This window comes from Octodon degus, unplaced genomic scaffold (genome assembly GCF_000260255.1).
Source record: "Octodon degus isolate 3935 unplaced genomic scaffold, OctDeg1.0 scaffold00210, whole genome shotgun sequence".
Taxonomy (NCBI): domain Eukaryota; kingdom Metazoa; phylum Chordata; class Mammalia; order Rodentia; family Octodontidae; genus Octodon; species Octodon degus.
Window position 1 is genome coordinate 3767995 of NW_004524786.1, and position 14530 is coordinate 3782524.

At 38.7% G+C, this 14530-nt stretch overlaps 2 pseudogenes; one reads left to right on the forward strand and one right to left on the reverse strand.

Annotated features, from left to right (window-relative positions):
• Positions 1-188: 188 nt before the first annotated feature.
• Positions 189-14530, reverse strand: part of LOC111813663 — a 37907-nt pseudogene continuing 23565 nt past the window's right edge.
• On the forward strand, positions 9750-10902 carry LOC105744031 (annotated as a pseudogene).

Below are 14530 nucleotides of genomic sequence, written 5' to 3' on the forward strand. Positions count from 1 at the left end.
TTCGTTCTTCTACCTTCATTCTCAGAGATAAAATGGTATAAACCAAGAAGCATTAGTGGGGATTAACTCCTGGTCTCACAACTGAATTATGCGAACTCTTGCCATCTCTCTATTCTAACAGGCAAGCTTGCTTTTGGGGATAGCTACTTCAGAAAGTCAAATGTAAATAACACACACTGTCCAGTAGCTACTGGGAAGGCTGCAATACAGAGTTACTTTTTATTTTGACACATGTAAAAGCTGTGAGTATAACTTGTAACTAAGAAGGGATGTTTACATGAAGCAACTCAAGCCTTCAGATTTCCTAATGGATCTCTTAACCATCATAAATGGAACTTTGAAGGCCATGATAGTGACAGACCTTCTTAGTAGCTCCCGACAGCCTGCACTTCTGTAAAAGAAAATAATGCCCCCCACTCTGTTAAAGTAGAGGTGTACAGTGTTGAACAGGGCCTAAAAATGGGAGGGGAGGACTAAGGAAAAGTACACTGCCTGCGAGGAAGAGAATGTGACTGCTTTAGCAATAGTAATAAAGTCAGGACTCACTGTCCTAGCAAAGACCTTCAAGGTGCTGAACTAAAAGGTAGCAAGAGTGTTGTCGTGGAATGTCACACTGGGATTTGCTTTAGTAATTAGATTATAGGCAGTAACACTGATCATATAGTGCAAACTAGGTAAAGTTGTGTTTCACCGTGTGAAATGAACAGAGGAGCAAATGCTTGGTAGGATACCATTAAGACATAAAATGGCAAAAAATAAATATCAAAACTTTTATCAGTGTAAAAAAGTAACTGGGTTATTGTATAACCTAGAGTCTGGCAAAAAAGGCCTCAAGAAAGTTTTCAGTCTTCAGAAGTCTACAAAGAAGTTCCCGTTGAGAATTCCAGTCACACTAGAGACTCCATACTCTCTGCAGGGTCTGATTCATCTGCAATTAGAACAGCACCATTTTTGTCCACTGCCATGGGACCATTTCCATTTTCCTTAGTGCTGACCAAGCTGAGCATTGCTTTATAGACAAACTGGTATTGTTCCTGAAACACAAGAGGAAGAGTTGGAGCCATGAAGCACAGTCATCGTATTCAGCAGAAATACCGACGGAAAGGGGAATTTTGAAAACTGCTAGAGAGGCAGGAAAAACAAATGTTATCTAGGATACTTGAAGAAAATTACTTAATCTTCTGTAATTATGAGCCACATGTTCCTTGTATCCTTTTATCTCTAGGAACATAGAAACAATCCTCATAGTTCATAGTCCAGTAAGATAACTGTGTATTACAATCGGAACTCTCGACTTTAAAGCAGAATTTTTCAACTGCTGCTCTGACATCTAGGGCCAGATATTTCTATGTTGTAGGAGCTGCTTTTGCATGGTAGGATATTTAGGTGAATATCTGGCCTCTACTCACTAAATGTTGGAATGGCTCTTGTCATCTGTAGTTATGACAGAACATCTTGAGACACTGCCAGACATCTCCTGGGAGACAACTTCCTGTCAGTTGAGAGCCCCTGTGCTACAGTGTATGAAAACATAATAACACAGGTTTTAAGTATGGGAAAACCACTTACAATGTCTGTAAAAACTCCCGGTCTCATAAGATTGATCATCTTTGCAACCTGGAAAACATCCACCGCATTTTCGTTCTCCAGTTGCTGCGACAAGGTGGTAAGGGCACATAACATTCCTGCTGAAACTGCTCCATACCTGAAGGAGGGAAAGAAGAGAAGCTGTTTCAGATGTCCTAAGGGGTGGATATATATTACAGTGAAATCACTTGGAGCTCGGCAGACAGTATTCACATCTGTTCTAGGAGACAGAAGTGGATGAAACACTGCCCAGGCGGGATTTGGAAGCTGGCTCCGGGGTTAACAGTCACTGTGGATGTGACATCTTCCAAGTGCCTGATCAGATGCGCAGGTTGACCTCTAATAGGAAACGAGAGGCTCAGAAGCAGCCTTGAGATAGTAATGTATCTGGTGTTGGGAATGAGCTGGGCTAGGGTAGGGAAACAACACAGGGAGACCTGAACTGTGTGGGCTCTTAAGGGGCAAGGCACTCTGAGCAGAAATTTCAAGCTTCTTCAAACAGCTAACCTGAACTTACAAAGAATACAAAAGGAAATCCGAGGTCCTGTGCTATGTAGTTCTGTGCTTAATGGTGGATAGTATTTATGATCATCCTGTGAACTCAGTGGAGCTGAAAATTCCTACTGCCCAGTGATGACTGCAGTGTAGGAACTGCTTAGTGCAGCTCGGCACTCGGTGTCCTGGGGGTGGTGGTGGTGTGCACACCTGCTGCTCTGCCAGGAGTGTGAAGTGCAGGGCACGTCTGGTGACGTAATACTCAATCTGTCCTCCGGGGCTGTGTAAGTACACGCTGATGTTTGCCCAACATCAAACTCACCCATAGCACACTGCTCCAAATTCATGCTTGTCATTAAGTGGCAAGTGACTCTACGGCTCCATATGAAAACAGCTTTTTCTTCTGCTTTTTAGATATTTTCCCGAGTTTTCTAATTTTTTTCATTATGTTTAATTTTTTATTGGTTGTTATTCTTGTTTAGATATAAGGGAGGGGTTCTGAGTTTAGCTTTTTTGTTTTTCAACCACTGCTCACTGACGTAAGCTGCCTTTTCATTATAGTTTGGATTTCTATATGTGCAGGCCAAGTGTTGATTGCTCTATTTTGGCCTTAGTCTGTTTATTTTTTGTGCCTCTCCATATTCAGTTCATGAAGGTTTTTAGTAAGTCATGAAAAAGCAAATTTCCATAATACTTTGGCTGTCTACACTTACTTAATTCTGTAAGTGTTTCAAGCACACATGCTATACATTTCCCTTGTGTTTTCTAGTGCTGGGCCTCACGCATGCCAAACACTTGCTCTGCCATGGAGCCACACCCTGAAGTCCCATGAATCACCCTCATGTGCACTCATTTCCAAAGACCTCTCACCTTCCACCTATTTTACCCTGTTTCATAAGAGTTTTGAAAGCAGAATTTGAAAAACAAACACTGTTAGCTTTTTGAGTAGGTTACACAGAATACATAGATGGATTTCGGGAAATTCACGTCTTTTCAGCTTTTCATTTTTCTGTTCCTGAATATAATGTCTTCCTCCATATGCTCAGGTCAGTTTTGAATGTTTTCCAAAGTCCCTGTGATTCCATTTGAAACTTATTGCTAAGTCTGTGGAGATCCTGCTGCTGTGTAGGGATGTTACTCATTTTCCAGTGGTGTACCTGTGTCCAGTCACAGAGGAGAATTCTGTTCACATTCTGCTAACTTCTGTGTTCTGTGTGTTCTTGGCTGCATCTATCTGCCAATAAGGTGAGTTTTGCCTGTTTACCACTTACTCTTCTGTCTTCTGCTCTTACTTCCATGGTTGGCACCTAAAGTTTTTATGTCCTGGCAGCGAGAGCAGGTATTGGGTCTTTCATGGTCAAGCTTCTGAGTTTCCAGTGTGAAGTAAGAATGTGAGCTACAGGCAGGTAATGGGTATCAGGTCAAAGAGAAGCCTTCCTGTTTTTAGCTTCCTGAGAGTTGATTTAGGTGGGTCATGGATGTGTCGTGTTGTTATATACTTTTTATTGATTATTTTGGGAAAAAAATTTTTTTTATGGTACCGGAGATTGAACTCGGGACCCTATGCTTGCCTGACAAGTGCTTGTTCTTCTGAGCTATCTAACCAGCCCTGGGAAATTTCTTTAATGATGTCTTAAATTGAAGGATAGGACTTTCATAATGTTTAAGCAGTATGTATCACCAGGATAAATCTTTGTCCTAAAGTGTAATTATTTTAATATGTTGGTGTTTAGCATGAGATTGTATTTTTTATGTTTCTGTATCCATACCCCAAAAATCTACTTTTCTCCAGTGCTAGCCATGTTTGTTTCCCTCAGTTATGTGGTAGTCTGCCTGTATTATTGTTTAGGTGGAACCTTGTACAGGACATGCTGAGCTCTAAGATATGCGCCAGCTTAATGTCCAGTAACCTCAGCAAGAGCAGTAGTATTTCCTGCACCTGGGGATAAAGAAGCAGTGCATTGAGGTGAAGGAACTAGCCGAAGTCTCCAAGTGAGACTAGAGCTTAACTCTCGGCTCACACACATAGATAGATGGCTCAGGACAGAGTCTGGCTCATACCACATGTTCCATATTGTTTAAGTGCTCCTTATTGCGACTTAAAAATTTGTTAGTACAGAGGCTTTAATAATATCAAATACTAATTTTATGTTTTTGAAGTATTTTTAGCTTTTTGTTCCAGAAAATGTCAACCATTCACAAAACTGCATCCGTATAGTAAGCACTGTGCAGTCATGGTTCATTTAGAACTAGCATCAGCTCATGGACAGGCTTGTTCTTGTCATGGAAAGTGAATGAAACCACAGGTGTGTTATTCAAATTCCTTTAGTTTATCTCTAAAAGGTAAGGCTTGTAAAAATAGAGCCAAATGTGTGGTGCCCACCTGCAGTCCCAGCACTCTAGGAAGCTAAAGTACGGACTGAAAATTGAGCCTGGCCAACTGATTGACTGAATGAGAGCTTGTCTGAAAAAATAAGAGGATGCAGCTGAAGTGGGAAGGTGCTTGGTTCGTTTTCAGTACAGGGAGGAAGGACTGTTTCAAATGAATAAATTAAGATTTCTTGATTTTTTGAAAAATATGTTTGGTACAGGGTCTCACAGTGCTGCTTAGACTCACAGTGATCCTCCTGTTTTCAGCCTCCCCAGTGCTAGGATTACAGGTGTGTGTCTCCATGCCAGACTTGGTGGTTGGGTCAGTATGCCTGGGGTGGGGATGTTGCAGCATGTGATGCTGAGGATTGAACCTGGTACCAGTGCTTGCCTAAGCAAGTGCATATTCAGCTGAACCATCTTGCTGGCCTTCTTAAATGTTTTAAGCGTAACAACTGAGAAATATGTTTCTCCTTAATTTATGCCTTTTCTGAGTTTTCATCATATTTTTCAAAGTTGTGTCTTTTGAAAGATACTAGTGCTTAAAGTTTCCTACCTTCTTATTCTCATTTCATTATGATTTGCCTTTATTTTTAAATTTCTTATATTCTTTTCTGGATTTATTTGTATCTTTTTCTGATTCTGTGGGTTGAAAGCTTTGCTTGGCTTTCATTTCTTCAATATATGCTGTTTAGCCCATAAAGTTTTTTGTAAGTATAATGTGGTTCCATGGCAACAGGTATAAAATACAGTGACTTAATCATTTTTTATGCACATAAAAGTGTTCACTAGCTAGCAGTGTTTTGTGGGTCTTTTTTGGTACAGGGTACTGAACTCAGAACCTTGTGCTTTCCAAGTAGGCACTGTGCCACTGTGCTATATCCCCGGCCTGCCATTTCTTCTTGGGGTTACTTCTTTACCCTATGAATTATTTATAAAGAATTCTGGATATAAGGACTTAACTTTGTGTTCATAAGGACTGGAGTGTTTCTTGTTTCTAAGATCAGTGCACTGTGTCAGAGTGTGGCCTTGTGTGTATGGCAGCCATTTTTAAGGAATGCACTGAAATTGCCTTTCTGGCCACTTTACATGAATACGTTTGGTCTCTTTACCTTGGTGTTTGAAGGAGACTGTAGGGCTCTCCCCACAGACTCTCCTGGGTGCAGACTACTCTGCATTGCTATGCATCAGGGGTGCTTGCTGTAGCACTCAAATCTCATCTCAGAATGCTACTTCTCTGACATTGTTTAGATTGTCAGTTTGAGCTGAACTCTTCATTAGTTCTGAGAAAATCTCCACTCATTATTTCTTCCTTCCCTCAGGGTCACTGCTCATAAGTTTGAACTTCTGTATCTACCTTGAATATCCCACCGTGTTTCAGTTCTACATATCATTCCATCTTGTAGATATTTAATTTCTTAAGTACTAAGAAGTATGATCCAATATGGCTATTTTGTTTTTTAATTTTTGTCGTACCATCTTCCTTGACTTACGCTGCAGAGAAGTTGCAAGAGAAATTAAAGTATTTCAGTAGTTGTTCTTTATCTATGTTTATTTATTTAAAATATCCCAAGTTTACCTGTTAGTGTGTATAGTATAAATGGCTACTTACTCATTTTTAATTATTTCATGTTGTTACTAATATTTCCTGTAGCTTGTAGTTAAAACTTGGATTTTAAATAATAACCAGGAGTGCAGTCCAGCTATAATCCTGTCCCTGTTTAGACACTGAAGCTTCCATTAGAGATCAGTATGAAAGGAAACAACAGAATTAAAGCTTTTATTTCTACTGCTTCTAGGGGAGAGGCACAACACAGAATAGCCTCTGTCAGGGCTATAAAAAATGAACACTTGGGTAGTGGATGAGAAAATAAGGTGGACAAAATGAAAGCATGGTGTAAAGACATGAGGGAGATGAACACAGAACACTTTCTATGAAAAGCAATGTGAGCCACTGTTAGCCAGAGGGATGGGCAGGCAGGGTTTTGACAGTGGCAGGGTCAGTTCAGCATAGGGCCCCGTGCCTCCATGCACCTGCTCACTCAGAAGGATTCTTTTATCTGGGGGATGCTCTGGAGGTGCCATGTAGAAGGTCTTTACTTTTCCTAGCAGAGGGGCCAGCATTTCCACTTTCCACTAGGCCTCAGAAGGATGTGGCAGGTCCTGACTCTGATATGAAGTCTGCACAGGTCCTGGCAGGTCTCTTTACTGTGCCTGTTTTCTCCTACATGAATTGAAGATCACAACATTACATTTCTAATGGAGTGATGTTGTAGTTAAAGCAAAAGAACTCAAATAGTTACATTCATGGATGTCTTCGTGGTAGTCTATATTTCTGAGAGAATATCTCTGTGGTCTTCAGACTCTTTGGTCTCACAACAGATTAATAATGACTAACTTTCCCTTACTTGGGCTATGTACATCAGTATTTTCTGTACTAGAAAGTAACACCAAGAAAATGTTGAAATGCAAGAACTCATTAGCACACTCTACTTTTTCTGAGAGTGTTTTAGCATCACATGTCCAGTAAGGCTGAAACACTGCGCTCAGGCCGGAGTGAAAGTACACTTGGTATGTAGTATCTTTGTACTACAATGGAAACACTTTTGACTACTAAGGTCTCCTGGAAGGGCCTTGGCGACATCGCCCTTTCTTTCCTAAAGGAGCACAGAGCACAGTGTGAAAACTCTTCCATGGAAGTAACATATTATGATGTCCAATAGGGTGACAGATGTATCTCAAGAGTGAGTGAGTACTTACACAGGAACCCATTCTTCATTTTGTGAGTTAAGGGCATGATTTAGGTGATGGTCTAATCAACCACTGTTTTATGGGACTGTTTAAATGCACAAGTAACTTTTTCTTGATGAGATTGATACTCTGTAGCTTTCAATACCAAAACACAGTACCATACACTTAAAATCCTATTATAAGATGGAAGTATTCTTATTAATAAAGGTAAATTTATTCCTACCAATCAAGTAAAGTGTGTTTTTGTATTTTACGACAGGCTCTACTGGGTTTCACTACACAGATCTGACTCTGTAGTGATCCGCCTGTGTTCAGCTTCCCAAGAGCTGGGATTATAGGTGTGGACCACCATGCCCAGTCTCCAAATGGTCTCAGCTCATCTTGGGGTCGGGGCCAGCACAGCATGTTGGGGATCAAACCCTGGCCACTGTGTCTGCCTAAGCATGTGCTTTAATCCACTGAGCTATTTGACTGGACCTTAAAATGTATTTTTGAAAGGTTCCTTCCCTAACCAGTGTTTGCTGAAATTCAGCAAGGATTTTAAAATAAAATCACCTAATTAGTCAAATCAATTACATTAATTTTTGTTATTGAAACAAAAAAGCAGAGAAAGCATGCACAGCCATCTTCATAGGCTGAGAGGCAGCAGTGTTTTTCACTCAGGAGACTGTGCAGTAGGAGAACCAGGGGTCTTGACAGAGTATGACCAGTTATTAAACTGTACAGAGGGAGGTCTGGCAGGGCACACCTCATCCCGCACCAGGAGGCTGAGGCAAGAGGATGAAGTCTCTGTCTCAGCAGCTCCCCAGCCCCTAACAGCCTTACACAAAACACCACATTTTGCACATCTGTACATTAGAAATCACATGTATTTGTCCCAAGGTGGCAAAAGGCATTTTAAAAATTGTCTTTGTATTTTTATAGCAATTCAGCAGAAGCTGTGTCTGAATTTTACAATGAAGAAAGGATACATACTCATCATGAACAATGGTGGGGCCATCCCGTGTCAAGGCCTCTTCCTTGATGACATTGATGAGTTCAAAGGTGCTGCTTATGGGGGCATCTGGGTTAGGCCATTTGGGACACTGAAAGTGCCGAACTTCTAGGACATAGTCATCCTAGAAACAACACAACACATGTCACAGTGCATCTTTACACGATGTGCCTACAGTCAGGTGAATGGAACTTGCCACTTAGGAAGCATATATTACAGACAACTCCGAACATGCGAGGTTACCCAGGGCACTGGTGAGAAGAAAAATACAAGGGAGGTCTGCCTGTGTTAGGAAGATGAGTAGGTCATCACCAATGAAATAAGATATTACTTTGTCATTTAAATTATTAATAGCAGAAATTCCACCTTTATCCTTTCCTCAGAAGGCAGTTATTCAACATTAAAATGATAATGTTTATTAGAAAATCCTTAACCATTCCTGCAACATCTTGCAAGGTTTACATTTCTGATGGCAAAGAAAACTGAGTGTAGTATATTATTTTTGTAATTAGGTCAACAGACCTATTTATATGCATGTTGAATCAAAGGAACTGGATTTCTTGCCAGCTGGAAAAGGCAAATAGTTGAAGAAAGAAGAGAGGGAACTGTACATATTTAAAATGGAATCTTACTCAAATGCCTAGGTTCTTTAAAGATAGTAAATTAATCCATTATTACCTAAAGGATGTCAGACCCAAGTATGGCTTTTACAGAGGAAGTGAGTTTCAGCTCTCCTGTGTTGCCTCAACAATAAAGTCATGGATGATAATTTGTTCTTCATTAGAGAGGCATAGTCTGTTTTTGCTGATAAGGGTGACAGTAAAAGCCTCAGAGTGCATGGATTCTTCTCGACTTGGCCAGTGGACAAACTCATCTTCTGCCTTTGAGAACAAAAAAAAAAAAATTTTTTTTACTTTTTTTTAAATTTTTTTTACATTTATTTATTTATTATGTGTGTGTGTGTGTGTGTGTGTGTGGCCAGCTCAGCCCACCAGGGGGCGGGGCCGGCTGGCATGTGGTGCTGGGGGATTGAACCGTGGTCCCTGTGGTTTGCTAAGCTTGTTCCAAGTAGGTGCTTTAGACCACTGAGCCATCTCACCAGCCCCTTTTTTTTTACTTTTCTTGCAGAAAAATTCTTTATTCTGCCATTTTCCTTACCTGTTAACTTTTAACTAGTTTATAGGACTATATCTCCATCTAGTCACGCTGAACTCAGCGGTTATTATATCCTACTGTGAAACTATATTTTGATGACATCCGTTTCCTAGCACCTCTCACCTATCACAGTAACAACCCCAGCATGGGCTCTGTAGGCATGTATTGCTGTTAGTTGGCAAGTGTTCTGGATAGTAAGCAGCATACTAAAAGTGGTGATTATATCTAGATCAGTTAATTGTATTGTTTTACAATTACTGAGGAATCCAAGACATGCTATGCGTAATTTCCTATCAATTTTATTAGTAAGAATTTTGTAGTTGAGGGTGACATGGAGGGTGCATCGCGCTGGAGTTTGTGTAGCGTCTGTGGGGAGGAATCATGATCTGTCATAGTGATGGTGCACTGCAGTTGCATATTGTTCAGAAAGTATGGAAATTTTATTGATAACCTCATACCGTTCGCCAAGGGAGGACGTGGTGGAATGGGTTATCCTCGCTTAGGTGAAGAAGGTGGTGGAAAAGGTGGTGATGTCTGGGTTGCAACCCATAAAAAAAGACTTTAAAACAACTTAAAGACAGATATCCTCACAAATGGTTTGTGGCTGGAGGAGGAAGAAACAGTCGAATTAATGCACTGAAAGGTTCCAAAGGAAAAGACTGAAATCCCTGGACCTGTTGGTATTTCAGTAACTGATGAAAATGGTAAAATTACAGGAGAACTCAATAAGGAGGAAGATAGACTTTTGGTAGCTGAAGGTGGCCTTAGTGGTAAACTACTCACAAATTCCTTACTGCTGAAAGGCCAGAAGCAAGTGATCCATCTTGACTTAAAACTTACAGCTGATGTAGGACTAGTAGGATTCCTAGATGCCGGAAAGTCCTTTTTGCTAAGTCAGATTTGTCATGCAAAACCAGAAATTGCAACTTATGCTTTTACAGCAGTAAAGCCTGAACTTGGAAAGATTATGTATGATAATTTCAACCAGATATCAGCTGATCTCCCAGGTTTGATAGAAGGAGCACATATGAACAAAGGAATGGGCCAGAAATTTCCGAAGCACATAGAAAGAACTAGATAACTGCTTTTTGTTATTTCTGGATTTCACCTTTCTTCCTGAACTAAGTACAGAACTGCTTTTGAAACCATAATACTGCTTACAAAAGAGTTGGAGTTACACAGAGGAACTTCAAATGAAACCTGCACTCTTGGCTGTTAATAAAATGGACTTCCCAAATACACTAGATAAATTTCATGAGCTAATGAGCCAACTCCAGAATCCTAAAGCTTTTCTGCATTTATTTGAAAAGAACACAATTCCAGAGAGGACTATGAAGTTCCAGCATATCATCCCCATCTCTGCTGTTACTGGAGAAGGAGTGGAAGAATTAAAGAACTGTATAAGGAAATCACTAGATGAACATGCCAGCCAGGAAAAAGAAGCATATGATAAGAAACAGTTGCTTAATTTGTGGATTTCTGACACAGTATCTTACAATGAGCCACCATTAAACCATGCTGTCACTAGTTCCAGAAAGGGTATAATTTAACTCTGGTAAAAATAGTATTGGTGAATTAGTATGTGGACCAAAGAGAAAGAAATCCTGTCATTTGTGACAGCAGGGATAAACCTATACAACACTATTAAGAGAAATAAGCCAAGTCTGGGTGTGGTGGTGTACACCTGTAATCCTAGAACCGGCAAGGCTGAAAACAGGAGGATCCCTATGAGTCGGATCTGCATAGTGAGACCCTGTACGAAATGCAAGAGAAATAAGCCAGTCACAGACAAATGTCACGTGATCTCACTTCCGTGTTGTGTAAAATATTTGCTTATAGGTAAGAGGGGATAAAGGAATGGAGGAGGGGGAGATGATAGTTAAAAGAAAGTTTCGGTATGAATTTTGGAGATCTACATACATACATCTATCTACATACATATTGCTTAATGTATGTAGTTCTACTAATGTATTTTGAAAGTTATTATGAATATAGGTTTTTCTCATCACAAAAAAATGAGGAAATGCATATGTTTATTATCTTTTGACGGCCACTGAATACTGTTTACAAATTTCAGAACATATGTACTATAAATATGTAAATTTTTTATATCACTTTAAAAAAGTATTGAAACTTAACATTGCAAGCTTTTCCACATTTTTTAAATATTATCACTAATATCATGTGTTTCATCATTAAAGACCTATATATACCTTTTAAGTTACTCTTGTAGTTAAGTGTATCAATAACACAGTGAGAACTAAAAATTATATTTTACAAGTTTAGGGCTAACCCACTTATGATACCATACTGTGTCATTCCTTTATTTATTGTGTAACTACTGAGGACATTTCTTTTTTTAATTATCCAGGATGATTTTTTACATGGGTTAGAATGAGCAGCTAGGGTTTTTATTTGGGGAGGCCTCTCTATCATGTACATGGTTGCACTTTATATATATGTATATATATGTATATATGTATATATATACACACACACACATGTAATTCTCTTGGTGGAAAACCCTAAGATTAAACAATGATAATAAAGGTCATAGGGCGTATCTAACAAACCAGCAGATCAGTGTTTATTAGCTGTTATTGAAAAAAAATTTTGTTCCTAAGTCTTTCGTCATGCTTTGGAGGAGACTGACCAATGTTTCATTTCCTTAAGTCTGTTTCCTTGTTCACTTTTATATTTTAGTAAAGAAAGACTAGAAAGTGAAAACTTTGAACAATATTAACCACCTACATACTATACAGATTATTACAAATTCTAAATTTCTGCCTGTGTGCTTCTAAAATAATTACAAATAGAAATTTCCCATTATATAACTTATTTCTGAATATACATACTAAAAAAAATTCAAACAGCACAAAAAAGCACTTAAGCAAAACAAATTTCCTTTGCTTATTAGGCCCCTCAGTCCTTTCAGAGAAAGCCACTGTTAATATCTTATGACTCTAATAAAGGTTTTATTCATACATCCTTAACCAAGTTATTTCTTCATAAATTTTTCCATTTTGTTTTTTTTTTTTTAAATATAAGGTAATGACCTTTAAAAGTTGTAATTTAATACTTAGTAAAGTCTACCAGGTGTGGTGGCACATGTCTGCAATCTCAGCATGTGGAAGGCTGAGGCAACAAGATCACTATAGCAATGCTGTCTCAATTTTTTTTTTACTGAATTCTGATAGTTCTTGGTAGAACTTGCCATATCCACTTTATTTATCATCATATAGAAGTGTATACTAACACTGTCAAATATTGCACTTTATTGTACTATGGAGTTGAATCTACACTGAAGACTTCACCTGTGAATTAAAGTGTGAGAGTACTTACTGTATTGAGCTTTTGTGATATTCTGCCATGGGTTGCTTAGACTTATAGAGATGCAGTATAAGAAAGCCATATTTTGGTAATTATGAATTCTAAAACTCACTAGGTGATAAATCTGGGATCAGCAGTATAAATGGCAGTGCACCCTTGACCAACATAATGTGGTGCCAACAGTATTTATTATAACAGGTTGGACTTTATTTACTTTTAAATGATAAAGTAGTTATGTATTCAAGAGAAAAGTTGGCTTTTATAGTGAGGTCAAGAGTTTTTTTTTTTTTTTTTTTTTTTTTTTTTTTGGTTTTATCCAGATTTTTTCTGCAAAGTGACATGTTTCCTTTGTGCTCTTTTTGCACTTCTTTTCAGGTAGTTGATGAAAACTACTGTTTTTTTTTTTTAAACCAAAACATGTACATAAGTAAATAGTATTTTCTAAGCAGGTTTGGAGGTTTGGCAGTGTTTTGTTTAGACCAAATAGTGAATTGAATATAATGTATATTTTTAAGTCCTTCAAGAGCATCTAAAATTTGGTTTTAAGTCTTTCCTTACAGAATGGCCAAGTGAAGCCAAATCAGAAATTTTGAGTACATGAGCTGTTTGAATGGTGATGTTACCATTGGCTGGATTTGTGCTGAATACACTGCACATATTAACTCAATTAAATACTACACTATATTGCTTCATGATCGTTTACTTTTTATTTGTTTGTTTGTTTTTGGCAGAACTGGGGATTGAACTCAGGCCCTTGTGCTTGCCAGGGAAGCACTTATTCCACTGAGCCATCTCCCCGGCCTTACTTTTTAAACTTGGGTAGTGCATATCTTAGGGTTTTAAAACTTTTTGAGGCACTAAGATATTTTTTTCCATAATTTTATTGAGAAAGAAATAGCAATGAGACAGTTTCAAACCAAATTGGTAGGACAGTTTCAATGATTAACACATTGCATACATTCTTCCTAGTGGTTAATTGCTGTACAAGATGCACACATGATATCCTATTTACAAACACCATTAGAACAAATCTATTCATTAAGAGAATAACTATATATCTATCCTAATCACTTTGAATACACAGATACAAAATGGATATTCATCTGTATTTCCTTTTTTTGTTAAATTCCGTTATTTGAATATTATAGGTGTGTTAACTCAACAAAACATTCTAAAAGAGTCCAGTAGCCCATAATAGTATTGAGTCTTCTGCTTGATTGGCAATGTCAGAAATTGTTGACCTGAGTCCCCTACAGCTCAATATAACACCATGGCTTTACTTCTTATATTTTGTTTTTATACTTTTCTGCTGAATGGTTAAGACCAAGGTAAAGCAGGACCTATGCAACAAGAGTTGTAACTTTAGGGTCTGATAAGGTCAGTGCAATCACCTCAGGATTTATCCTGAGATCCTGCACCTCAGATTGTAGAACCTTTGTCAGTGTCAGCCATGTGAATGAGTCACTACCATTGCTTGGCCAATGTGCTCTGTGAAAGGCTGAGAGAATGTTTTCTCTCCATGTGACTCTCCTTAGGCACCCTTTACAGCATCGATCACTTTCCTCTTTGGCCCCATAATCTCCTTGAGCAGAAAATTTGGGACACTACCAAGTTACATGACGGTACAGTACAAGTTCTCATATGTCCTGTGTCTTAATTGACCTTGGAAGGCTAGGGCCAAATGTTGGCTTTCCTTGCGGCGCTCCTTTTTCTCTTAACTTTGGTCTGCAAACTTAGGTTGTAAACCCTCCAGAAGACAAGCTTATTGTTATTACCATACAACCTAGGCTGTTAAGCTTAACCTTACTATCTGTCTGAATATCAAATATCTTAGGCATAACATGGAAC